The following is a 27,237-nucleotide window of genomic DNA, read 5'->3' as shown; positions in this document are numbered from 1 at the left end:
CAAGATGTAAATAATAATTACATAAAAAAAAAAATATAGGAAACAATCTAAAGATGTAATCTAGTCCATTTTCTTACCATCAGCCAGGATGAAACCTACCCAGGTCATTCTTTATACTTCCCTAGTCAGTTCTTAAATCTGTCCAATGGTGGACATTCCCAAAACTACCAGGTCATCTGTTACTGATCCTCAATATCCATAGTGTTAGAAAGCATTTCCTGATTCCTGACATGAATATCCCTCATGACAAATGAAGCTGGAAACTTTTCACGTGTGGATCTGAAGGATAAACTACTCTCTTCAGAGAGTTTGAATATTTTTGACTATAAGGCTCTGGAATGCTTGGACTGACAGAATTTATGTATTGGTCATTGTCATAAGTCTGTGGCAGAAGCCAACAAAATCAAATTTATGTGATCTGCCTTAATTCTGATATTCTTAAATATTTAACACTTGATTTTGAAATTTCTTTTTTTTTTTTTTTCAGCGTGAATCAGAACATGTTTGGCATACACGTGTATGGACAGATATACACTCTCACACCCTGAATTTATGCAGATAGACATGGACTCTCCCATGTGGCCTCCACATAATATTGTCTTACTGACAATCTATTGATAGAGGGCTCTAGGCACGTCCCCAGAATCTCAGCTAGTTTAATAAAAAAAGCTCTTCCTTCAATAATTCAACATTAATGTCTACCAGAAGTTCAATTCCACCCAAGAAAGCCCTATTATTGAACTGGATTCTCAAATATATCTTTCTGTAAATATTTAATGAAAAACTGACAGAAATAGAACAACGTTTGATTTCCACCCCCACCCCTCACCCCCAATTAACAGCCCAGGGTCCTACTTCAGCATTATACACCTTGGGTTAGTTAATGTGCTCGGGTGATTCTGTACTGGTGTAGACGAAATTGCAAATATAATCACAGCGCGACCCTCCTCATGTGACCAGATGAGCTTTTGGGAAGTAGAAGGGATGCCAGATCAAGTTTGTTAAAGCATTTTCCACTGTTTTATGAGGACAATAATTCTTATAAAGAGCAAACAAGCCTACAATCAATGAAGGATGCAAGAAAAAGTAGATTAGTTGCCACAAATCCAGACAGCAGAAGTGCTTAGGGTGCATCTACATTACTGACTGGTATGTATAGAGAGAGATCTGCTTCATTTGGTCTGTGCTGCGTGTGGAGCACACCGCATGGCGTCCTGGTGCATTGCTTTGAATTTGGTACCGGGGCGGTACTGATTGAAGAGCACCAGGAATGTGCTAAATTGGGCAGCACAAGACTCTTGAGTACAGATTTAAGGCAAATTTACAAGAGAAAAGAATTTCTCCAGTGTATTAAATTGCATATAGTTGGTTTGGCAGTACAAATAGAACTGAGTACAAATAGGACTGAGAACAAATGGGGAAATTACTCACAAAATCTCCCACTTAGTTTTCCCTAAAACAGCTGAAAAAATGGCCCATGAAATCATTCATCCTAGCTATCATGGGATGGCGGTGTGGAATTTCCATGAGAGTCAGGCAGTAGCTTTATATCCCATTCAGGAATGTCAAAGTGTCCTTGAACACAAAAGAGAACACTAGATATGGTAGCAAAAAGCAACAAAAAAGCAACAAACTCCTTACTGTGCCACTAGAGTCAAGCGTCTTCCATGTGGCTGGTCACACAAATAATGGGTTCTGAATCCTGCACTTCCAACCACAGACTGTTTAATGTAGCGTAAATGACAAAATCTATATTTAGGATGGGATATATCTCCCTTAAATTTAGCCACCAAAAAGGTTGTCTAATCTAAGGTAGCCATCAACAATCTAAACAGGTTCCCTTACTCAATGGAGAATGATCTTATATCTCTATCTTTATAACCTGAGCCACTTCCTAACAGAAGTTCATCTCCTTCTGTTGCCTTTCAAGAGATCTAGATAATTAGCATGGATAAATCGTTACCATTCAGGCAGTCAAAAAGAGACTAAATGAATCCCACTCTCAAGGAAAACAAATAAATAGGAAGTCACTGCGGAATACAAACCTAAATTTGGTATAGACAATTATATCCATTCACACCAAGGAGGCATTCTGCAGAAATAGCATTGCTTTGACAACAAGATCACTTTGCCATAGCTTTGGCCCAAGTTCAAATGTATTGACCAGTCTTCAAGACAGAAAAGGATGAATGAAGGATTTAAGAAGAGACAAAATGTTGAGGCAGGGTAGATGGGTACATGGCGGGTTTTTTCCTTCCTGAATGAGTTGTGCCATTCAGAGCAGGGAGAAGATGCAAGAAGCATTGAACCAAGAAGGTTGTGGGGGTGTGTACAGGCAATTACAAATGCATTGTTCAGTGTGTGAGTATGTAGATCAACCTGGTTTTGCTGTTGAATTCCCTATTAAAAATCTTTTTTGGTATGAGACTGTAATATATTTAAGTGCTATAGATTCTAATAATTTATTATTTCTTTATCTTTGTTCATGGTCTCCTAAGAAGGAAATAACTGTTTCTAAGTTCAAAGCTTCCTGACTACTTTTGAAGTCATGACAGCACTGCTCCTAGGGAGAGCTGTGATCTAGGCAGCTGTCCCCCAGGAATAAAAGTAAATTAATGGAAAAAAAAATCATAGAGATATAAAACGGTGCTTTCATCAATAGTGCTTTTCAGTTTTGCTTCATGATATGTCATCTGGTGTGGGAGGGGAAGCAAAGTAACTTGTACTTTGAAGTGGTAGCATGTTCTGAAGCAGTCATTAATGTAGTTCATACCTCTTCTTAGGTACCTGCATCAGAGTCCCTGATTCATCGAGGTGCTCTGTGCAGCCAGGATCCCTTGCAAAACCCAGGCCTGTGTAAGCAGCCCAGAGGGCAAAAATCTGACAAAGAAAACTATTAACTGAAGAGCTTTGGGGTTGCAAATATAAAATATTTTCCAGTTAAGATGTTATAATTTTCCAGCTTTTTACAAAGACCTTACAGCTAGCCTAGCTTTCGGAAAAGTATTTTACATTAAATTATTTACAACCAAGAAAAGTAGTTTTCTCTTTAACTTATTTTAATTTCAAGTTGAAAAGTTAGATCATGATCATAAGTTTCACTCTTCTCTCTTCACATTTAAATTATTAAGACGTAAAATCTTTTCACATTATGTGACAAATACATGAGCACATTCCTATAATTTTCATCAGTTTGCACACACTATCAAATGTGTTAATGCCTGTCGCATACATTTATTTCTAATCTTACCAGGGAATTTTAATGTCTCCCTCCTTAATGCATAAGCATCCCCTTAGTTCACACATAATTAGAGGGGTTGCTCTTGTGAGATAGAAATCAGTTATTTCCCCTACTATGAGCACATCATGCAGCATCCATTGCATTTCCTTTCCTTGACAGGTCAAATAAAGTAGAGGACAATATATAACTGTTAATTCTTATGATAGATTGTACCTAATTACTTAGTTTTATCGGTTGACATATATGGTAGCTATTGTATTACATTATTTTAGCTCATAATGGATAGTGTAATTCAGATGAAAAGTAAAACTACATGGAAATAAGCTCAATATCTCCATATTTTGTACCCTCTGGAAGGCCAATTTTTAACTGAGACCTACTGAGGAGAATCTAAAGACCTAAGGATCTCAAACAGTCTGAACTTTGCTTGAAAGTTCTCTCTGACAGATGCTGCTTTGAACTAGAAACCATTTAGGACTGGCTCTAACAGGTCAGAGCACTTAGATGTGCATTGGGAATGCCCAAAGGAGAATATCAGAACAGGAGATACAAGTAGATGAACTTTCCCAGATGCTTTTCCTATGGTTTCTGGTAATTTGTGGTTTAGGGGATTTCTTAGAGGGTGGTATCTTTGTATTTAATAATCTTTCATGTCTTTGTCCAGTGACTTTTGTCACCCCTGCCACCTACTAGAAATCTACAGCCTGCAGTGGCAGAGATATCTACAGCTTAGTTACAAGTCACAGGATAAATCCCTCCCTTTCTTTACTTTAGGAATAATCTTTTAGTTTCATTTAGAGCTCTTTTAGTCTTTTACTGGAGGAGGCAGTGAACATCTGATCAGATTCACTCTTCACTATTTACTCTCATTGGCTATTCACTCTCTCCAAATTTCTTGTTGATGTACAGAATTGTCTTAATTCTTCTCTCACATTTGCTTATTTTCCAGGATGTTTCCTGCTCTATAAATATGTTTCTCATACCTAGTCCATTTCATAACTTTAGTTATCCTTGATGTCCTTTGCTGAAAATGTTCCAATTCTACTAATTTGGTATGTTACATAGAAAGCATATATTAAACTGTAATTTCTGACATCGCCACGGTAAAACATTGAAGACTGGAGAGTATAACAAGAGTTTGTTATGTTAGCTTCAGTTAGCTACAGCTACAGCTTCAGCGACACTTATGTGAAGGGGAAAGTAATATGCTGCTTTAATTTTTGTAAATTACACTTCCTAGGCATTCAAACTACCGAATACTGAAAAGGTCAGAGTACTACAGTCCACCAATGTAATTTATGATATGTCTCATGCATGCTAAGCAATAGCACACATTGAGGGGAAAAATGTAAACTCCAGGAAAAAACAGAGATCAAATTAAGGCAAGCGTGGTGTCCAGAAAGACTTAGAGTTGTTGATTTCCTATTGCATTTATGTTACATTTAGATGGCAAAACTACATCTGTTATAGAAATTTTTTACAAATATTAATTAATCCATATCTGAATTAATTAAGTATTCTTATGAGAAAGCAGGGAGCAGGGTGATGTTCCAGTCAGAACAGATATTCTTACCTGTATTCAATAGTTTACTCTCACCAAAGAAGGACTCATAATTAGAAGGAATTAAAATCTGGGATTTCTTGGGTGCCACTGTTTTCTTTCTATGATACAGATGTGTGTATAGCACACGGTATTTTTTGGAACTTTTTGGTGTGCACCAAGGCTCCAACTTTTGATACTTCTGGATTCAAAACTTCACTGCGGCCCCGCTGAAGCTACTGTTCAAGCCGCTCAGAAGCTAAGTCAGGGCCAAACCCATGCTTTCTGTCATTAAGTGAAACTGCATTTTGGCAATGCAATGAACTAGTATTTACAGATGCCAGTAAGACTGCAGGTGCAATTTCTGATTCAAATCTATTATGTTGAATGACTCATGCCCCTGGCTACCTGAGATAACACCTCTTTCTCAGGGACATGCTAGTATGGTTGAGTGTAATTGAACACCTTGAGCCAGGGGCTTTCTCATATAGACAAATATGAGCTGCTCAAGTTGCACTCTGCAAGGGACACTTCAACTCTTATCTGCTTCTTCTTAATCAGCTATAATCCAGAAATGATTTTTCACATACAGTGTTGTCCTGGTTGAAGGCAGACTAAGATACTTGGGGGAACAAAAAAAAAGGGTAGGAGATATATTAAACTAATATATTGCAGAATTAACTCATGTGCATGTATCTGTTCTATCAACTTAAAACCGATTAAAATAATATTTTATATATCTGAAATTAATTTTTCTTATATAACACAGGTAAGGGGTTTTTAGAGGGAAAAAAAAAGTAAAATGTATCGTTCCCTTTGAGCAGCAATGGAATGCATCATGTGTTGCATTTTTTTAATGTTTTTAGAATTCCAAATACAGTTTGCAATGAAATGGTATCTCTAAATGTAATCACAGAATCAACAGCAACGGACTATTTTGTACCCCTGTGTATCCCGTGGAAAATGGAATTTCTATTATTACGCTTGGCATCTTATTAAACTTTTCTATTCTAATACATTTTTTCCTCAACTTTCCTGTCCTAATACTCACAAAAGAAACTTTTTCTTCCTACCATTTATTTATCCCTGACAGGATGGAATTCAGCTATAATTTCTTACATTGCATCACTCCATCGTTGTAAACTGCCTTCTCATTTCTAAGCTCAAAACATGTATTTAGGTGGAAGAGTTCATATCCTTTAGAGATATTTTTGCAATACTTTATATTTGATTGGCAGTGTAGCACAATAGTGGTTGAGCGACATAAGTAAACAATAACAAAAAATTTCAGCAAACCTGAGTCTCAGTAGTAGCAAAGGGGTACTATTGTAGGCTGATAATTGATACAATTGATTCATTTAGTCATTCTGGGTTTTGGACACTTTTATGTGTATTTTCAATCAAATCTCATTCAACACATGCTGCAGAAAAAAAATCCTCTTGCTCATACATCCCTGGGGGTGTTCAAAGCCAGGTTGGGGCTTTGAGCAGCCTGGTCTAGTGGGAGGTCTCCCTGCCTTTGGCAGGGGGGTTGGAACTAAATGGTCTTTAAGGCCCTTTCCAACGTTAAGCATTCTGTGATTCTGTGATACATACTTTCTGTACAGTAAGTCCCCCTAATAGAGTACTTGTGAATACGTATTTAGGAAGACAGAGAAAAGTTTTAAAAGACAGAACTATGTCTGAAATGTTGCTGTAACTATTCACCAAATAGGGCTCTAAAGCATCCTTCAAACATCCTTCCTCCTCTGTATCCAAATAGACAGTCAAATTAATAGCACCAAAGAAGCAAAACATCTGAACAGTCATGGTTTGCTCCTACTAGCAGTCTCAGAGCCCTACGTGCGAAACTTCTGTTAAAGAGTGACCGTTCACCATGTGGTACCCTCACAAGAGACAATTTGAACTACTCTGCAGACATCTTTCTGATTGTTTCTCTTATTTTTTGGCAGGGTGTTTTCACAGGGGCAGGATTTGTGGAAGTGGGAGACAGGCCTCCTGTTCAAGAATGCCCCACAAGATGAGAAAAGGCACTAGTTCTCACCTGCTAAAGGGCCAAAGACCTGTCAAAATAACTAAAATGACAATGACACACAATGTAAACCCCTGGCATTTGGACTTGGGCTGAATCTCAGGCAGTGTCTTTGCAGGACAACTTCTAGCTGCTTCACCAGATACGGCAGAGTGGGATGGACCTTAAGAAAGGTCTGTCTGTAGGTATATCATCTGTGTCTTGGACTGGAATTAAATTATATCTTGGAGTCTGAAGGGTGGTAGTGATGTTCCAGTTTCCTTTAGATGGGCAGTAGCACCAACATTGTTTAAAATAGTCCTTCAAGCACGAAAATGCACTGGACTCAGCCAAGTTGTTCTAACTGCAGTTTAGTTGCCTTCATGAGGTGATCCTGGAAGAGGACGAAGGCGTGGCAGTTTTCTACATTTTCTACATTATTCTACAGAAGAATTTTGTCACCAACCTTAAGGTGACAAACATAGTAACAAGATGCTCAGAGCTTGTCTGTAGTAAAATATGATTTTACTATTGTTGTTGAAAATAATTCTTAGAAAGGCCAGAGTTGAAAGAGTGATCTTCCTGTCTTTTGTTCTGAAGAATTCTCCTACACGCTTAAACCCCTTCCACTACACGGTTACGCGTATACTGTGAAAAAAAAAGCTCACGTTTTTGATATAACAATAGCCAGACCTGAAACTGAAGAGATATTTCTCCATCAGTGAATTTTCTCCAAAACTAAAGTAATAATGAAAGACTTCTTAATTTTTACAATTTTATTTTATTTTATCAAATTCTGTATACAGCAAAAGGCAGCAATAGGCGTATCATCCTACCTAAACTTCGGATAACGTTCCGTAGTCTCCAGAATGTTGGGGAGTACAGCAGAGAGCATTGGCTAAACTGCATGAAAGAATAATTTTTCTTTGAGTTTTAATGTATCTGTCTTGAATATGAATTTTGATGAGGAATTAGAGCCTTCAGATGCTTGCTTAGGGACACAGTATGTTATCAGAAGGAGGAAAAAGTACACAGAAAATGACAAGTTATAGAACTCTAGAATATGATGAAGTTAAGCTCATGTGTTATGCTTTGAATAAGCAGCGCGAGAGAATTTGCCCTATACCTTCAATAGCACCAACTACCACGCAGGACTGTTAATGTTCCCATTTTGACCTCATAGATATATTCAGGCAGCAAATTATCTGCTATTAACACACCCACTTTCTGTCCCCCGCTTCCCAAACAAATTTGGCTTAGTGTGAATGTAGGATGGGGTAATTTGACTTTTGCAATCACAGCAGACAGCTGTGAGTGATACATGACATGAAAGTGAATTATCCCCGCCCTTGCTCATTGAGAACAGATAGCTCTGTGCAGTTATTCTGCTGTGTTGTAGTTTGTGCTTGACAGGTACGGGGGATGGGAAGATGCAATAAGTCTTTATTCCTAGTTTCATTAATTATTCCTATACATACAGAAAAAGAACTTTATACAAACATTGTATTCCTTAATTTCCTCTCTGTCTCTGCCCTCTCTCCATTCTTCATCACTGTGAGATAACTCCACTCTGCTCCCTGTCACTCAGGCTTAATAGCGGAGTGTTAAATTAGGCTCCCCTTTTCCCTTTCCACCCACTGCTAGACTGTTGTTGAATTTCTCCAGTTATTCCTTGGTAAGATGAACAAGCTATATAATTTCCTTTCTATTTCAGCTGTTACAGTTCTGATAATTTATCAAAACTGTCTTAGCATCTCTCCCCTCACCTAATTCAGCTCCCTTCTTTTCCTCTGAGGCTTTACATTGCAAGCCTTCTGTTCAGCTTATCAGAGTTTTACCTTTTGCCTTCCGAACTTTGGCTCTTGCTTTTTCTCAGCCTAGTCTCATTGTCCCCCTTCACATTTTTTATCTCACATTTCACTGATTTGGAAACTCTCTGTGCCTTCTCTGTCAGCAACAATTTCCCCGTAACAACTTGTCAATTCTCCGTATTCTTCCCCAAGCTGCCAATGGTTGCTTGGAGTTTAGTTCCTTCTGCTCCCCGGCAGCTCCATCTTCTCTCTCTGTAACTTTTTCTTGGGGGAAGAATCTACAATTTTGCAACTCAGCACATTCTCAGTTTCCCTTCTTTCCTCTTCTCTGAGCCCTTCAAGCCTTGGCTCTGTTACACCAGAAATATTTTAATTATTTTCTGATGTGTTTTACTTATTCTGAATGCAGTTTGAACTGTGTCTCAGTGGTACAGATTTCAGCGGAGTTTGTGAGATTTGCCCTTCATCATGAACTCAAAGTATGAATAAGGGAAAGCAAGAGCGGTTTTGGGGACTTGTGCACTAACATCTGAGTCACTGAGCCATGCTCAGCAGGTCTAGTTTGAATAAATCGTTTGAATTACAGCATAATGAGAGCAGAGAGGCTTTTTTTTTTCTTTTGGATGCTTTTTGACAACTAATTTCGAAAAAAAATCAACAGCTTGCATAATGTAGAAAATATGATAAATGGGTCCCTGTAAACACATGCATTTCAAATCTGGGTGACTACAGCTAGGCTCCTAAAACCTCATGTAGACAGTTACATATAGGATCTACTCTGAAGCGCTGAGCAGCCCCATCTTGCAGTGACTGCAGAGGCCACCCTGCCTGGTTTCCCTTCGGGCGCACACCGATGAGTTTCCGTGACCCAGCAGCCACCAGAAAGACCAGCCTTCCTGACCAGTCCATGCTGCCACCTGCATCTGCTCCTCAGCAGTCCCTGGAAAGTATCTGACTTCCAACCAAGCCTGTTTGTCATATACCTGCACCAGCAGAGGCTTTTGCATCAGCAAGTGGATGTGGGTGCCTGTGCTTTAGTTTTACGTCTCGCCCTCTTGTGTGTGGTCCTATTTACGTCTCTGGAGAGTCAGGTGCATGGGAAGTGGTGTGGTCCTCTGCATGGTGTGACTAGCTCTGTACAGGTCGATGGAGGGCGAGTGAGGGCAAAGACTTTGTCTCGTTTAATTTCTTCTGTTTTGTTTCCTGGACCACAAAGATGTTGCTTCTAGCTTATTTTCCCACCTCCCAAGCTCTCTCCTTCCCTCACGTGTATCTGCAAAAGGGAAGATCCTCCTACATGCGTCCAGCTGCACACCCTAGAGAGGGGACTGCAGTATCTGCTGGGGACACGCCATGGGCAGTGCAGGAGGAAGGTACCAGTCAAACTGAAGTAATTTTTTTGCTTTCTCACAAGGCAAACAAATGACGGATCTAGCTGTGCCTGACACTTCCCAAGCACCAGCGACTGAATCTCCCCGTAGGGAACCTCAGGTTAATGAGATGGAAAATGCAGTCAGCAGATTCTGCGCCATCGGAAACCACCAAACTTGCACAAACTGCCCCCGTACCTCTGAACTGTGCCTTATGTCTAAGCTAAAGGACTATTAATACCAGATCCTTAGTTCAGTCCTGATATGATTTTTAATATCTTCCCTCTGCCCTTCATGCTAATATTTTAAAAAGGAAAACTAAAGGAGGCTGTCTCACAGATACTGAAGTCTCTACAGTAATTTTCAGGCAGAAAATCAAATTGCCTGTGGGCTGTAGGTTTTCATAGTGCGCGTGCATAGCAGAGGTCACCTTTAACATTAAGGGCAAGAATCTCGTTTTCCCTCCATCATTTGAGCTTTGGTGTAACATCATTAATAACGTGAGCAGATTCACACTGACTGATCTGTGGGGTAACTAAGACCATTAGTTTGGCCCAGACCTTGTATTTAAAGTGTAACTAATGGCAACGAAAACTCTTAACTGTGCTTTAGAGAGAAAATATAATAATGAAAAGCTGCTGACAGCTTCATAGGAACCATATCAGGCTGCTACTTAATTTTATACAAAACTCTCCATTACTAGATACCACCATTTTTTTCTTTTGCAAAGCAAATTAACCCATTACCCCCATTTTACAGGCAGAAGTGAGGTTCTGAGAGATAAAAGAACTATCAAAAACCATTCAAAGGGCAAAATTACAGGGTTTTTTATCCCCTTATCGTCCATTACACTCAAAATGTGACAAGCTGGATCCTGTAAAGGAGGGTAGCAGGACAGCAGTAGTACAAGACATTGGGAGAGGGAACAGAATGAAGTCTGGCTTTTGAGCTTGTTTTGAATTGTGTTACTGAAAAGACATCAAGCTTAGCAAGTTTGCTCTGAGAGAAATCTGTTTACCTTTCTAGCTACTTGGCTACCTACAGAGCTCCTCAAATCCCAAAATATTAGTACTTTTGGGTGAAGGAACTATCGTAGAGTGAAGTTGTAACATGAAACAGCCAGGACCTGAAAATTTCCAGAACCAATATGAAGATAAGGAGGACAAATATGAAGATAAGCATGCCAAATGTAGCAACTGCTGGAGTCATAGACTCAAAATGTGTCCTGTTTTGATTGTTGTGGTTACACCAAGAAGCCGTAGACTTTGGCACGGAGGCTTTGTGTTTTGTTGCGAGCCCCACTGAGACACCTTGTGTACAGTCGTACAGCCTTGGAGTTCGCTGGAGCACTCTCGGTCGGCTCTACTGCTGCTGGTAGAGGCTTTCTGTTAACATATTTGCTTGTAAATAAAAACAGCTATACCAAAAATAATTGCAGCAATGAGTCATTCCCAAATTACGACCCATTTTCTGTGATTAACACTTCTAGGGTCTAAACGAGCCAGCTGTGATATGCAGTGTGCTAGTTCAGTCTGCTCTACAACAAATCAGGTTGGGTTTTTTTTCAGAAATGAATAGTGGTCCAATACTAGAAGCTAGTATCTCCTGTTTAATTCAAATATATCCGTACGGACCTTACCCCAGTAATCACTGTGCTTAAGAGACTGTGCCTGAGCTTTTCCTCTGTCTCAAAACCTCCCACCCTAAGGCAGTCAAATTCTTCTTCAGAAATGGTAGTGCCTGAATTGAATTTATTTCAGATTCCTCTTTCCACAGCTACTTGCTTCCACAGATTAGAGAAAGCATTTCTTAGCAGCCTTCCGGAGTGTCACATCTTTAATACATCAGATATCTCAATTTGGTCGTGTCCTTTATGGAGTACAGCCAGCACCTGTATGGCTGGATCCTGTACGTCATTCCTCTGCCTGAGGTTCTTGAGATTTCTTGGCTTCTAAAAAGATTTCCTGCACTCCTCAAAGATGCTTGCTTTCCTCGGCTCCTTTCATGGATGCCTTTCAAAGCCGTACATTGACTTACAAGGATCTATAGACCAAGGTTAAAACCACAGAGCTAATTACCTGTGCTAATTATGGGGGTACCTGGATGCCTGCAGTACCGAGAGCAAAGTATGCAAATCTGTGGCAGTTTGGTTAATGGATTTTTATCACAAGTCATCATTCTCTTAGCCAAGACAATAACAATGAATCGAACGGATGTCTATGGTTGTTGTGATACAGCAATGCATCCACGTGGAGCAAACTTTGGGTGCGTACGAAGCACTGGCCTGTGATGCATGACCATGTTCCTGTTTGTGTTAGTTGCTGTGACTGGCACAACCTGCTACTAACCTGTAACAGTTACCCATCCTCCTCTTTAGCACGGTCGTAAATCTGATTTTGAGCAATGAAAGTTCCTGGCTTTCATCCTTTGCAGCCTATAAATCATATTGCACAATATGTTTATACAATGGCCCAGAAATCTACTTTTATAAACGTTAAATTTTCTCTAATCCTTACTGAATTTTCCCACAGTAGTGTTTCTAGCACAGACAGGCAAAACCTTCAACACGGATTTGCTTTTTTGGCAGTTCATCTTTAGATCAAAGTCTGCAAGTTATGGCTTGGTCCATTTATAGTGCTGGATTTTTTTTCTTGGGAGAAATTGCTTATTAGTGCATTAAAATTCCGGAAAAAGTTATGCAAAAATTGTATGAGAACGATTAAGAACATGGCTGTGATCAGTTAAGTATTAATTGGTGCTGGTTTGGAGCTACAGGGTAGACAGATTTTTCAGAAGTTATTTTCATACTTAAACTATTTAAGCAAATAGCATACACTAGCTCATAATTCTGAATTTATATCTAACTGAATTATCTGAATATAGCCAAGTTACAATTGTATAGCTTCTACTTTTAAGGTTTACAGTGATTCAGATCTTCTTCTGAGACTAATAATTTTCTGCAAAACCAAAGTATGTTCTTTATGGTTTTTTTGATTGTTCAGACTGTACATTGAGTTTCCTAAACATGTGCTATGTATTTGTATATTTTTCAAGAGTAATGTTTTCCCTGCCTTGAAGGTTATTTAAAAAAAGGGAAACCAAAAAAACAAAAAAAAACCCCAAAAACAAACCACCAGAAAATATTGAGAGAAACAGAAACTATGCAGAGCTTTTATTTTCTCATGCAGATTTTAGCCTTTACCGTATTTGACTTCCTACTTTTTTTTTTCCCCACCAATCAAAGTAACACCAGAATGGGGTTAGAGTTAACTAGAACTTAATTTACTGTTTCAGGTGAATGTGCATATCTATTAATCCTGTCAAAACACATTTTGTTTTACATACTTTTAATGACAGACCTTAAAGATTTCTGCAAGGCACACATTTCATCAGCATTCACCCTAAGAAGAACATTAGGTTAAATAGAGGTGGGTGAGAATTTCCATTTTAATTTCCTGTGATTTAGGTACCTGTTTTTGCTCAAAAGCAGAAATTTTAGTATTTCCCAGAAAATTAAATTACTAAAAGAACGTTTGTTCAGTCAACAATGTTTGTTATTATAAAGTTGAAACAATTTTATTGAACTTTTAATCTGAAATGCATTTTGAAAGGCTGCATTTTACAGAATGTTTGGGCAACATTTCAAATTGGCAACATACAGTTTTACACACTCAAAAAAAAAGCTTTTGCAGTAAGAACATGATGTCTTAGTGAGTTGCTCCCCTGTTATTTCAATTATAATGTTCTTCTAAGAGCTTCCTGACCAGATCGATTTATTGGGAGGGGAACCACATCAGGCCCTCCCCACCCACAGGGAATGGTCTTCTGAGAGTATTTCTGTTTAAGTAAAGGCTGCGCAGGTATAAAAACCACATGAAGAATTCAGTTTCTTACTTCTCATCTTCATTCCATCTCTGTTAATCTATCGCCCGTCTGAATCTGCTAAGAATGCTGATTTACACCTATGATGATACCAAAAGACCATCTAGGCAGTGACCCTGCTGGGACTGCCAGGGTACCCTCGCTCCGTGCTCTTCTCAGCTTTCCTTATTGGGTAACCTAACTTTTCTGCTATCTCTTTATAAACGATGGAAGCAACTACTACAGGATATTGATTCTTTCTGGTTGATCTTGAAGATAAACAGTACTATTAAGTCTATACTACTGCTTGAAATCCCTTTTACTTTTGCCAATATTGCTAGCAGTCTATATACTGTTCTACAGGTATAATGGGCACCGCATTCAATTCAGTTCAGTTCAGGTTCAGTGCTTTGTTTATTGAAGAGCAGTCTCAAATATATGCCGATGACTTAACAAAATACATCATTTTTGCCCATTTCCCTTACCAGAAATACTTGCCTATGTTGCCATTTCTTTGTAAATCCTGGCAAAAATGGTCCTAAGCAACAATATCAATTGCGTGAAAAAAAGATTTGGAATATTGCCAGCAGGAGCTCTCTAGTCTTTCAATTGCAAAAGTTAATCTGGTAAGTTCAGATGTTTTTTTTAAACAAGACTACATAGAAAGTCAAGAAAAACAAGGGTAAACTCACCATGTAGTAGATAAACGTTTTGGTTTGCCTAATGGTCTTTTCTTCTGTCTATGGAAAAATAAGTTTCTTGTTCTTTTTGCTGATCTCTTTTCCGCCGTCATTGCATTGGGTTAAGGAATCAGACTGCAAATTCACCTTAGAATTTGATCTAGTACCTACTACACTTTTGCATTGATTACTGTAAATGTCTCTGAAATAAATGGTGACCGTGAGGATAGAAGCAGGTTAAAACAATTTGGGAGGTAAATATTGAGGTAAAATGCACCCCCAGTTCCTTTCAGTTGAGAACACAATCACAGAATGGTCGGGGTTGGACGGGGCCTCCAGAGATCATCTAGTCCAACCCCCCTGCCAGAGCAGCGTCACCTAGAGCAGGTTGCACAGGAATCACGTCCAGGCGGGTTTTGAATATCGCCGGAGCAGAATACTCAACAACCTCTCTGAGATTTTCATCCTGAAGTACAATCTTGTTTCTCATCCAGGATTGGCTGGTTTTAAAACTCTCCTTTGGGAGACTGTGCTTGATGTTGGGGCTGGTACTAAATCCACAGAACACCATCTTTTATACAATGAGAGCAAGGCAACTGATATCTGCCCCGTAAAGGGCACTCCAGAACATCCTGCAAAACAGGTCCTGTGTTAACCACAGAACACCACCTCCTGGGCTACTTCTCACACGTTTGTATCAGCCTGCTTCTGGTCTTGAGCCACATCGCTGTGTGGTGGTCTGAAAATAAGTCCCTGGGTAAAAAAGGAGGTTTTAATCTTCACTGTTGTCAATCCACACTAAATTACAGGAAGAATAGGGAATTCATTTTAGAATAATGAAACCAGACTTGGTTCAGACATAATTTAGGGATTAACAGCAGCTGAACCTGAGGCCACCATCTTCTCTCTTTTGATTGCTAATCATCAGGAAGTGCCCTCACTTGATCGTTATTGCTCAGTTAAATCAAAAATATGCTAAAGGAATAAAACGATAACATTCAACCACTATCTCATAAAGTTTTGGCTAAAGAATTACTTATGCCCAGGAATCTTTTTTTTTTCTATAACACCTTGTGTGAGCTATGGAGAACAGTAACATGCGTTGTGTATTTGCTGTACTCTGTTTTTCCATAAATTTACAGTTTCTTTAAATTTAAAATGTTACGTAACATAAACATACAGAGCATAGGCTTCACAGAAGAACACTTTTCATTAAACATCTGCCTTTCCTACACTGTCCTCATTATTGAAAATAAACTTATTCTGCCTCTATTGAAAGGCAACCTTCTTTAGATAAAGGAAGTGTTTCTCTTTTCAAGAACTGTTATAAAATAGATTGCACTTTATTCGTTCATCGTCTGCCTACTTGTTTACATGCTCTTTCCTTTGCACCAAATAGTCAAGATAAGCTGATCATTTCTTTCACAAAGAAAATGTGAACCTTAAAATAAAATCTAGTATTGGAAAACTTTGCGTATTTAAACGAACTCATTTCCTGAATTCCCTGAAAATGGATTGGATGAATTACCTTTCAGCTTTTTAGGGGAAAATGTAGAGTTTTAGCATAGTTTTCAGAGAGGCAAATGCATCCTTAAACAGCAAGAAAATTCTTTCTAGCAGACTGTAACTCAAAGTGAAGTGGGATCACTTAAAGCTAATAAACAACTAGCAAAGCCTATGATCAATCTTCTTTATAATGTTCCTTCTCCCCAGAAAAAATAATATTTCAGAGGGTACGGTTAAAGTTGATAACAAAATAAGGCAGTATGAAAGAAAAGCAGATCGGTGGCATAAGGTACTCAAAAAGAAACAATCTATGTTTTTGTTTACTGCCTGACTGCTGTCAGCAAGCTTGCCATAAGTTATCAGGCGAGAAACTAATATGCAAGAAAAGGGAAAGGTCACTCACCACAGTAAGTCAGCAAATGTTTAGAAAGGTTACACATTACGATGACAATTGTGAACACCGTACTTAATCCACGGATGAGCAGTGAGGCAGTGAAGTTTCATTAAAAACAGAGTGATGTTATTAAAGTTTTATAATTTGACTGGGATACGTGCAGCAGCATTTTTCATAAGCTCAAGCCTGTACAATGTGCAATGAGGGAACCAATAAGTAGTGAATTACAATAATCAATATGTGAAATGACAAAAGCATTAATCAACATTGCAGCAGTGCCCTGACCTAGGAAGAAATTAGTTTTATATAGAGCACATAGATACTAGATAAATTACATACTGGGCCAGATGAATGGCTCGTGTAACTCAATTGCTGATATATGCAGCTGGTGACACATTTGGATCTAGTGATGAATTTGGATGATTACATTTTGACATGATATCATACTGAGTCAGGCAATTAGCATAAAAACATTTTCACAAGGACTTATTTTGATCTAAAATTTATGTAGATTCAGCTGTGCTCATGCATTTTTCTGTTTGCATGGGACATCACCTCTACAAGAAAAATTCAGAGTTTTACTGTCATGGGTACCCACAGATGGGTAAGCTTAGGTGTGCATATTCTGTTATGGAAACAGGAAAATTATGATTTGGGTTTGGTTTTTTTTTGGTTTCCCTTTTTTTTTTTTTTTAATTTTTTTTTTAATTTATAACTGAAAGGGAAATCCCTTAATACGGAGTCCTGGATCAAAAGTGATCAGAAGTGATTAAATAAACCAGGCAGGGGACCATTTGCAAGTGCTCAAAGACTTTGTAGCACAGTGAGAGAAAATTAGTGTTAAATTTTGTGTCTTGCAATTATCCTTTCAGAAACCCTTTTTGTTTGAGCTTTTTGATAGAGGTGATGCAAAAGTAGTAGAGAGGGCGTTTCTTGCCTCACTGTCTATAGTCTCATTCCAACTACCTAGAAATATGTACATGTTTATTACAATTATTTATATGCAATATATAAAAAGTAAATGACATGTTGGAAAACGTTGCATAAATGTTTTAAGGATGGGTTTAAATGAAAGCAGCATTTAGTAAATCTCTTCATTAAACATAGTAGAGCGTACCAGCAGTGATAACTACATGTATATAGCCCTTCCAATTTTCTCAGCTCACCATTGGGATGGATGATAAGACTGTTTCAAGTATAAACGTTCTCCTTCAAGAGATATGAACGGCTCCACTTGCTGTCCTCCAGAGTTAAGATAAATGACTCAGCACGTGCAGTGTTCATGTGAACTTCTTACAGAAATGAAAGGAGGAGGTGAGAATGAATAGCAGCGTGGTTGCTTTCCCTAGGTGCATCTTTCTCAGAAAATACAAGCACCTTTGAAAGGGAAGCAAAAGCACAAACATAAACAATAGGCAAGAGAAGATTTTTTTGGCTAATAAACAGAAATAACTGATAAAATTGAGAGAGACTTCCCTAGAAACACATCTGGTTTTACTAGCCAGAAGAAAAGCTCTGCATGAAGAGTCAAGGGAATTTTCCAGGAATCTAAGTTTTTAGAAAGAAAAAGTAAAGGGGTGAATTGAAACATCTTTAATAAGCCTTTATTAAATCCTCAATATTTCTGTATTTTGTATATAAAAAGGTGTATGAAAAATAGATGAAAATGGCAGGTTGTAGGCACTATGCTGGCTGACGTAGTGGTGATATGTATTGATCCTGCCAATGTCTCAGAGTTGTTCACTTGCAATGATTGCTTTTTTGACTGTTCACTCAATTCTTGTTAACACAAAAATTCAGAGTGAGATCCATTAGTCTCCTCAATTGCTAGTGACTGTCAATGAAGAGTTTGTTTTCACTTGGGCTAACTCTAACTTTGGTAGATGAGAAGAATGCCCATGAGGTCACTGAACAATTCAGGAATGACTCAAAGTCTGACCAACAACATTAAACTGAATTTATTCAACAATTTAAGCAGAGCCATAATAACAAAAGTTGATTCAATATTCAGGGAAGGGATTGAAAGAACAATGCTTTCCCAAGAAATCTGCATACCAGAAGCAAATTGAGCAGAGTCCTTTATCTTGTCTCTGACCAGAAAACTTTTGGTTCTCACTTGAAAAGGAGGAAACATAAAGATGGACACTAACATTGGCCTGAAGGAAAAAGCATAAGAACAAGCATAAAAACATATTATCCGTCAATCACAGTAGCACAACCCTGTTTCGAGCAAACTAGGGCATGTTATTTCAGTGTCTATTGTTTATTCACTCAGCTTTTCCTGGGCTTACTAAGACACTGGGAAGATTTTATTTTAGGAGCAGTAGTAAGACTTCTGTGCAGATGAAGATTGCCTTTCCTTTCATAACTACCATTGAAATAAAATGCCATGTCTGTAAAAAATAAAATGCATGATGATCCAAAAGTAGAAGACCTGGGTAGAAAGCCCAGGCCATGGGAAAGAAAAAAGAAATCTTTGAATTTGAAAACTGGTAGGTCAATTGAGTCACACTGAACACTTCCAGATTCATCCATTTTCTGTTTCCACCACTGAGGTGTTAAAAAAATGAAACAGTAACAACAGAGAACTGACTGGGACTCATTTCGGAAAAGCTGTGCAGGCATATATAACAAAGGACAATATCAGTCCCAAACCACCAACAATTAAAGCTGCATCACTCAGTTTCTCTAGAATTTTATGTATGATTATTAAAGAGTCATTGATCGAAAATCTGTCTTTACTCCAATATAATTGATTTACTTTGCCCAGTTTCTTTAAGTCACTGGAAAATACATCAGGAGCTATAATTTTGAGTGAAACACGCTTTTTAAGTATTGGAAAAGGTATTGTAGGCAAAATTCTATACGGTTGCTAAAAAGATTGTACTTTGGGGAAATTCTAAACACATACTCCTTGCTTTTTGCCTGAGTGAGTACAGTTTGTATGCTGGGCATTAGCACGAAGCCTGTCATTATAAATAACACTTCCAGGCAACAAGAAAAATGAATTTTGGCCCATCTTTATTGTTAGTTACTCCATAGTTGCTTGTTGTATTTCATCAGAAAATATTATGTGCCTATCATTTCTAGAAAATATAGTTGTTCTATTATCTCAGCCTAAAAGCTAAAAGCAGTAAAATATGACATGCTTTGACACTGCGATTTATTGTACAAAAGTGCAAACAGGGGAAAATGGATATGAAACGAACCCAGCAAAATTAATGTGTGTTTTGGCAGCTCTTGGTTTATGAGAAGGTTACACTAAGCAGTTTGCTGGTCTGGAAAAATTTCCTTATCTTTCAACCCTCTAAAACTTTTCCAAAGAGTTTATAGGTTCAGTCTACCACCAATATGTATGTCAAAAAATTCACTGCACTACTGAGAAGTGGATATAGTTTTTTTGACAAGTTCATGCATGAACTACTGAAAGATCAACATTGTCACATAAATAACTGCTTCAGAAAGTAAACTAAATGAAGCCTGAGAGATTTTAGCTTTTGTGTTCCAGGATTTCACATTCACTAATCCTTAAATGATGGTGAAAATTTGCATTTTATGCTTATGAAGAAAACTTTACAAAGAGTAGAAAGAGGCAAAATTGCTTAAAGTCCAAAAAAAAATGTATTCTTATTGGATGGGGCTATATATCTCAGTTATGGGGGACTTATTTTTCTTTTGAACTGAGTAACTCCAGAACTCTGCTTTAGAATAAACTTCTTGGGTCAATAAGAAGAGTTGTGGTATTTAATTAGATTTATACAACAGGTTCAGAACCTTTGTATTTTGTTCACTCTAAGAGATGATTGAAGATCTCACAATGTGACCTTCCAGGCTCCTGCACTTCTGTGAGGAGTACTGCAAATCCCCATCTCCCATTGACTGGGGTAAGGTATGAATAGAAGAATAATTTCTGAGGACGTATACCATATCTTGGAAGTTCAGTTGCATTTAAATTTCTATAATCTGCTACCAAGGCTTTGTTGTGTCTTTGCCACAGTGTTGTTTGTTTGTGGGGGTTGTTTGTAGTTTTTATTGTTTGTTCGTTATATTTGTCCTCAGCCTTGAAGCGCTTTATAGGAGGAAGCATGACAGCTTTTATTACTAGAAGACAGGAATCGGCATTATGGTGCAGCCAGTGAATGGTATTTCTCTAGACTTAAAGAATGCTGATCTCATTTACAAAGTACATTACTTTGCTTCCCATTCTAAGAGGAATACATTAATATTTTTGAAAATGACATTTCATGATTAGCTAAGCACGACACCTACACAGTCATTTCAAATAAGATTGCCTGTTCTCAAAATTGTTTTACTATGTCAAAGGAAACAATAGTTTTTCTTGCAAGTCTGTTTAAAACTGAAAAACAATTATTTAAATTCACTTTGACTCACAGGCCTGACTTTTCAGAAAAGAAATAAGCTCATTTCTATTTTTCTTTTCTAACATTCTGTATTATATCTTATTTTCCAAAGACTTACAGCACACTGTGGATTTGGGAAGCAATTTCCATTACTATAAGCATTAATTTTTCTAGTGAAAAATGATTTAAGAACATTGAAAAGCTAATTGACCAAAGATTCATGGGAAATATTTTGCCTTTTGATTAAATATGAGTAGAATTCCAATGAACGAATGGGGGCTGAAAAGAGATATTTTTTCAAGGTTTCATCTGTGATCTTGTGACATTTAAAAACAGAAAAAAATGAAGAGAGGGATATTTCCAGTGCACGTCAGCATTTACAGTATCTAAAGAAAGCAGTCTCTAAAGTAGTACGTTGAAAATGAAAGGAGAATGCCCTGTGATGTGGTGAGATGGAAGTTCAACAGTGTTCAAAGTGTGGAGGCTCCTTTGTCCTGCACTTGGGTCACAACCACCCCACGCAGCGCTACAGGCTTGGGGCAGAGTGGCTGGAGAGCTGCCTGGCAGAAAAGGACCTGGGGGTGTTGGTTGACTGCCGGCTGAGTATGAGCCAGCAGTGTGTCTGGGTGGCCAAGAAGGCCAACAGCATCCTGGCCTGTACCAGGAACAGTGTGGTGAGTAGGACTAGGGAAGTGATTGTCCCCCTGTACTCAGCACTGGTGAGGCCCCACCTCGAGGGCTGTGTCCAGTTTTGGGCCCCTCACCACAAAAAAGACATTGAGGTGTTGGAGCGTGTCCAGAGAAGGGCAACGAAGCTGGTGAGGGGTCTGGAGCACAAGTCTTATGAGGAGCAGCTGAGGGAGCTGGGGGTGTTCAGCCTGGAGAAAAGGAGGCTGAGGGGAGACCTTATCGCTCTCTACAGCTCCCTGAGAGGAGGGTGTAGGGAGGTGGGGGCCGGTCTCTTCTCCCAAGTAACAGGCCATAGGACAAGTGGAAACAGCGTCAAGTTGTACCAGAGAAGATTTAGATTGGATATTAGGAAAAATCTTCTCTGATAGGGTTGTCAAGCACTGGAACAGGCTGCCCAGGGAAGTGGTGGATTCACCACCCCTGGAAGTATTTAAAAGACATGTAGATGTAGCACTGAGAGACATGGTTTAGTAGTAACTTGGCAGTGTTAGGTTAGCGGTTGGGTTTGATGATCTTAAATTTCTCTTCCAACCATAATGATTCTGTGATTCTGTGATTCTATGACTCATTGATAGTCCTGAGCCCTCACCTGAAGTAAATCAGTGTGTCTCCACCAGGTTCGGTGAACTGGGTGACTGTAGTGGGCTGTTTCCCTCAGCTCTAGCGCCTATTCAGCTGTACGTATTTGATCACTCGGACTGGAAGTGTCAGTCTGTCACCATAACAGTAGCTGTGATGCCAATTAGAGGTTCTCATTTCAGACACCCAGCGCCCTGCTTTTGATGGTGACAGAGCCCACCACGTGCTCCACGGCAGCCCAACATGAGAATATTCTGAATAATGTTAATTAACTCCCTAGTAGGCTGGACTAACCTCTTTCCCAGTTGCGTGCACTAGTCTGCATCACCTCGTCTGAATTATAGATAAGGATCTAAAGGCAAGAAATGCAGAGAGCTGCACTTCCCAAAAGGCAATGAATCTAGGACCATACAGCTTAAACACACCACCGCAGCATGAGTTTCCAGAGACTAATATGTGAAATGGCAATCTTTCTCCAGTTTTGTCCAGCCAACTTTCAAGATTACTTGCCCAAACACACACTGAGGTCAGTAAAGACATCAAATACGTACATTTGTGTGTTCTCCTATGATCAAGATAACAGTGTAATTATTTTTTTTTTTGCTTTGCAGAAAATATACAGCAGTAGCTGGACTGAGTTCTGTGTTTGTTTGTAATACCTAATTCTGTCATACGAGATGTTTTAAAAAAGGAGATGAAGAAGAAAAAGAAACAGAAACCCCATTAAGCATGCTCCAATGACTGTAGAAAGGATTTCAAAGATACACTATTCACTCTTTAATGTCAGAAATTCGTTTGTTTCTAAGTTTCATCCTTCAGAGACCTTTGATCTGATTCCCATTTCCCATCTTGCAACTTCAATATGTATAATGTTGCTTCATTATTTTCTGACATCTTGCCTCATGGTGAGCAGGTGTAGCTTGAAAACAGTGTATAAAAGCAATCTCTAATGCTGTTTCCAACCCCTAAAAAGTCATCTATGCCTGGACCACTCATTTGAATGAAACCCCTTCTCTTGGGTTCTTGAAGTTTAGAGTAACTTTCCAGGAGAAGGGAAGGGAAGGGAGGGGAGGGGAGGGGAGGGAAGTGGAAGGGAAGGGAAGGGAAGGGAAGGGAAGGGAAGGGAAGGGAAGGGAAGGGAAGGGAAGGGAAGGGAAGGGAGAAAAAGAGAAATAAGGAAGTCTGTTTGAAACTAGGTCACGCATCAGTGACAATAAGAGTTGCTTCTCTGAAGTCATGGCTTCTGAAATTGAAAACATTTTGACAACTTTAATGTAGCAGATCTAAAGTATTGAAGCACTCCAAGATTATTAACCTCCGAATAAACTGCATCTTCTCTTCAAGAAGAGTCTTTGATCAAAGCACTCCTTTGTTTATTAGGTTTTTTCCAAGTCATATCAGCAAAATATGAAATATTTTGACCATCATTTTTCAGATGATAATTAAGAACTGATGATCGGGATTTGGGAAGCAGGGGGAGGATAGATTTGCTTCATTTGCAGTACTTTGAGCCCAAGAGATTTAAAGGAAGGTAATGCTAGACTCTTTAGGAGCGTTAGCAGAATACTTAAAATAAAATTATTTTTTTTTTTTTTTTAATTTGGAAACTGAACTGATTTCCCCAAATTGTAAAGGTAACGATTCATTCTGAGCTGGCATCCTGCCTATGGTAGTTTTTGACCCTGCTAAAATTACTGCTTTCCCTGAGCCAGAACATGTGAAAGGAAAATTGATGCTTAACGTCATGTAGATAGTGTTGGCATACGCAGAATGTCTACATGCATTACACTATATTGTGTAAGATACCAACATTACAAATATCCTTTTAATTTAGATTTAGCTTTAGTCAAATTGTGAACAGAAAAGACTGAAGAACAAACTGTGATGTTTTACTAATATTCTTTTAAAAAAAATAATTCTTCCTTTTAGGTGTTTATGGTTTTGAAGCTGAATGATTTCTCTGCAAGTATAAGGCAGAAATTCATTCATATTTACAAACATATTTTCAATGTTTGTCTTGAAAATCTTCCATGTGTTCATTCTGCACCAATATTTTCTCATGCTGGAAATATTTGCCAAATCTGAAAATAACCTTGCATAATGTGCATGTGAAAGTTAGTCAAATTGAATTTCAAAGTTAATGATCGACTTGCCCGTAGCAATCGTACAGCTTTATGTATCACACTCTGTGCAAAACGGTTTCTCTATTTTTTCCTGTTCAAGTAAAAATGAGCAAAAGTGGGTCTTGAAAATCAGTGTTGTGGTTTAACTCCAGCCAGCAAGTAGGACCACACAGCCGGTCACTCACTCCCCCCACCCTCCTTCCCAGTAGGGCAGGGAGAAGAGGGAGTAAAAAGAGGGAAAAAAAAAACTTGTAGTCTGAGATAAAGATAGTTTAATAGCACAGTAATGGAAGAGAAAATAATAATAATGATAATAATAATAGAACATACAAAATAAAGCAATGCAATGCAATTGATTTCACCACCCAATGATCAACTGCCCAGCCCATGCTGAGTAGCAGTCGCGGATTCCCGCCCCTGGCCAACCCCCATTTATATGCTGAGCATGACATCTATGGTATAAAATATTCCTTTGGTCAGCTTGTTTATGTTTATGCTCCCTCTCAGCTTCTTAAGTCCTTAATATAATCATTACTTAGCAACAACTAAAACAATACATGTTATCAACATTATTCTCATACTAAATCCAAAATACAGCAGCTTCTAGGAAGAAAATTAACTCTATCACAGCTGAAACTGGGACGAAGAAAAAGGGTCTTAATGCAACGTAACCAACAGATGTAATAAACTTTCAGTAACAGAAAGTTTGTTATTTACAAGAATCTGGGCTTTTAAAAAACTACTAGCCCCAGTATAAGGAGCAACAGTGGGTCGTGAAACTAGAAGACAGTGTGGTTGCAGTAAATCCTGTTAAAAAATCTCTCAAATACTTCATTTACTGAATGTTAGGATGTTTGGGGTGTTTTTTTTTCTTTAAGATAATTTACAGTAACCTGGTAGTAACCTGGAAGGGCTGAAATTGAAATTAAAGGTAATTTAATCTGCTTCATAAGCTAATTAAACAGTATTCAATGAGCAAATTATTTTGTGATTTTTGTGGTTCCACAGTTACATTCCAAGGAAGTAATTTGACTAAAAGGAAATATTATATTAAAACTTTTATTGCAGTTCAACACGCACACACAGAAGGCCAGTTCTCAGAACTCATTACAAGTATTTCAAAAGAAACATGAAGATTTTCTGCAGAATTAACAGTTTTAAAATTCCTATTAAAAATATTTGAATTGAGCATTTCAAAGAACATTTTAATATTTCAGAAATAAAGTAAATCATTTCAGATTGGGGTAACATAGCTTTCTTACCAGAGACATTTGGTATAAGTTAATTTGGTTTAAAGTAAAACCTTTGACAAAATCAAAGCTTTTGCATGAAAGGGACCAATATTGATGAAAATAAGCCTCATAAATAAATAAATAAATGCCATAAATTTAGTAATCCAGTTTGTTCTGTAACTTAAAAGGGATCTTGTTGTTAATTATTTTTGCTACATAGAGATGTAGCGTTTCCCTTTCTGCTGTGCCCTATGCAGAACTGATGGTCAAAGTAAATGAGCCAGCTAAAGATGGGGTGGAAAAGAGGCATAGTGTAGGTCAGTGGCCATGTCTGCACTGCAGCAGGCTGTCACCCGTAAAGAAAAGTACATCCCAACCCTGGTCTACTTAATACATGCTAGAACATAGCCTTTTCAGAAGCAAAAAGCAAGCAGAGAGCCAGATTAGACAAGAATCACCCATTCCAGAAGTGATACACCTGCTTGTATTGCACCTAGTTGAGGACTATTAAAGAGAAACTTACAGTTAATGATTTGTATTTGTCTAGGAGGCAATCTCTCACAGTTCTCCTGCAATCATTTGGTACAAACCATTGTCAAAGACAAGATGGAAGTCTAAATGGGGAACTGGCCTAATCAAGTATGAATATTTCTGTATGGTTGTAACCACTACTGCTAAGCACTTCTCCAGAAAATCTGAGAATTTAATAAATGTTGTCCGAACAGCCGGAAACTCATCTAAATCAGCGGGTATTATTACCACCTGCAAAGTAAGTTTGAGATCTGATTTTCTACATATAGGGCAGCTATTTGAAAGGCCTAATTACACTAATTATAATAAGTGTTTCATAATGTTTCATCAAAAACACTGACCTGCTCTGCATAGCAGGTGCTCATTAAATGTGGAAGATCTGCTATTAATAATCATTTACCCCTCGTGGAAACTGTGTACTGTATATAATAAAGATAAAATTTAACTTCCCCAGAAAGCTACCCAAGAAAAAAATATTTCAATGGAAGTGAGTTAAAACTGCATGTTATTTCTTCACGTTCAATGAACTGAATAAAGAATAGAGTGACCCTGCACTCTGTTGATCCCTCAGAAAACACTTGATATTTCTCAACAATATATGTTACTATTACACTACATACCACAAATACAGAAGCGAATGGATACTCTGCTGTAATCTACATGTGCTTTCAGTCCTTTTGTGCATAAAAACTATATAGGATGTCTGTTAGTAAGTATTACTGACTGTGTTAAAGAGAGAATGTACACACCACTTTAGGAAACTTGGGTAATTCTCTGGTAATGTCAGTAGGACAAGGTATGCCCTACTCTGCCCAGCTCTGGAGTCCCCAACATAAGGACATGGACTTGTTGGAGCGGGTCCAAAGGAGGGCCAAAAAAAATGGTCAGAGAGCTGGAGGACCTCTCCTATGAAGACAGTCTGAGAGAGCTGGGGTTGTTCAGCCTGGAGAAGAGAAGGCTCTGGGGAGATGTTATATCCCCTTCCAGTACATGAAAGGGGCCCACAGGAAAGATGGGGAGGGACTCTTTGTCAGGGAATGGACCTATAGGACAAGGAGTAATGGTTTTAAACTGAAAGGCAGTAGATTTAAATTAGAAGTTCTAAATTAAATTAGATTAAATAAATTATTTAATCTGAGGGTGGTGAGACACTGGAACAGGTTGCCCAGGGAAGTTGTGGATGCCCCATCCCTGGAGGTGTTCAAGGCCAGGCTGGATGGGGCTTTGAACAACCTGGTCTAGTAGGAGGTGTCCCTGCCCAGGGCAGGGGGTTGGAACTGGATGGTCTTCAAGGTCCCTTCCAACTC

This window comes from Chroicocephalus ridibundus, chromosome 5 (genome assembly GCF_963924245.1).
Source record: "Chroicocephalus ridibundus chromosome 5, bChrRid1.1, whole genome shotgun sequence".
NCBI classification, from domain to species: Eukaryota; Metazoa; Chordata; class Aves; order Charadriiformes; family Laridae; genus Chroicocephalus; species Chroicocephalus ridibundus.
This window is presented reverse-complemented; position numbering follows the sequence as displayed.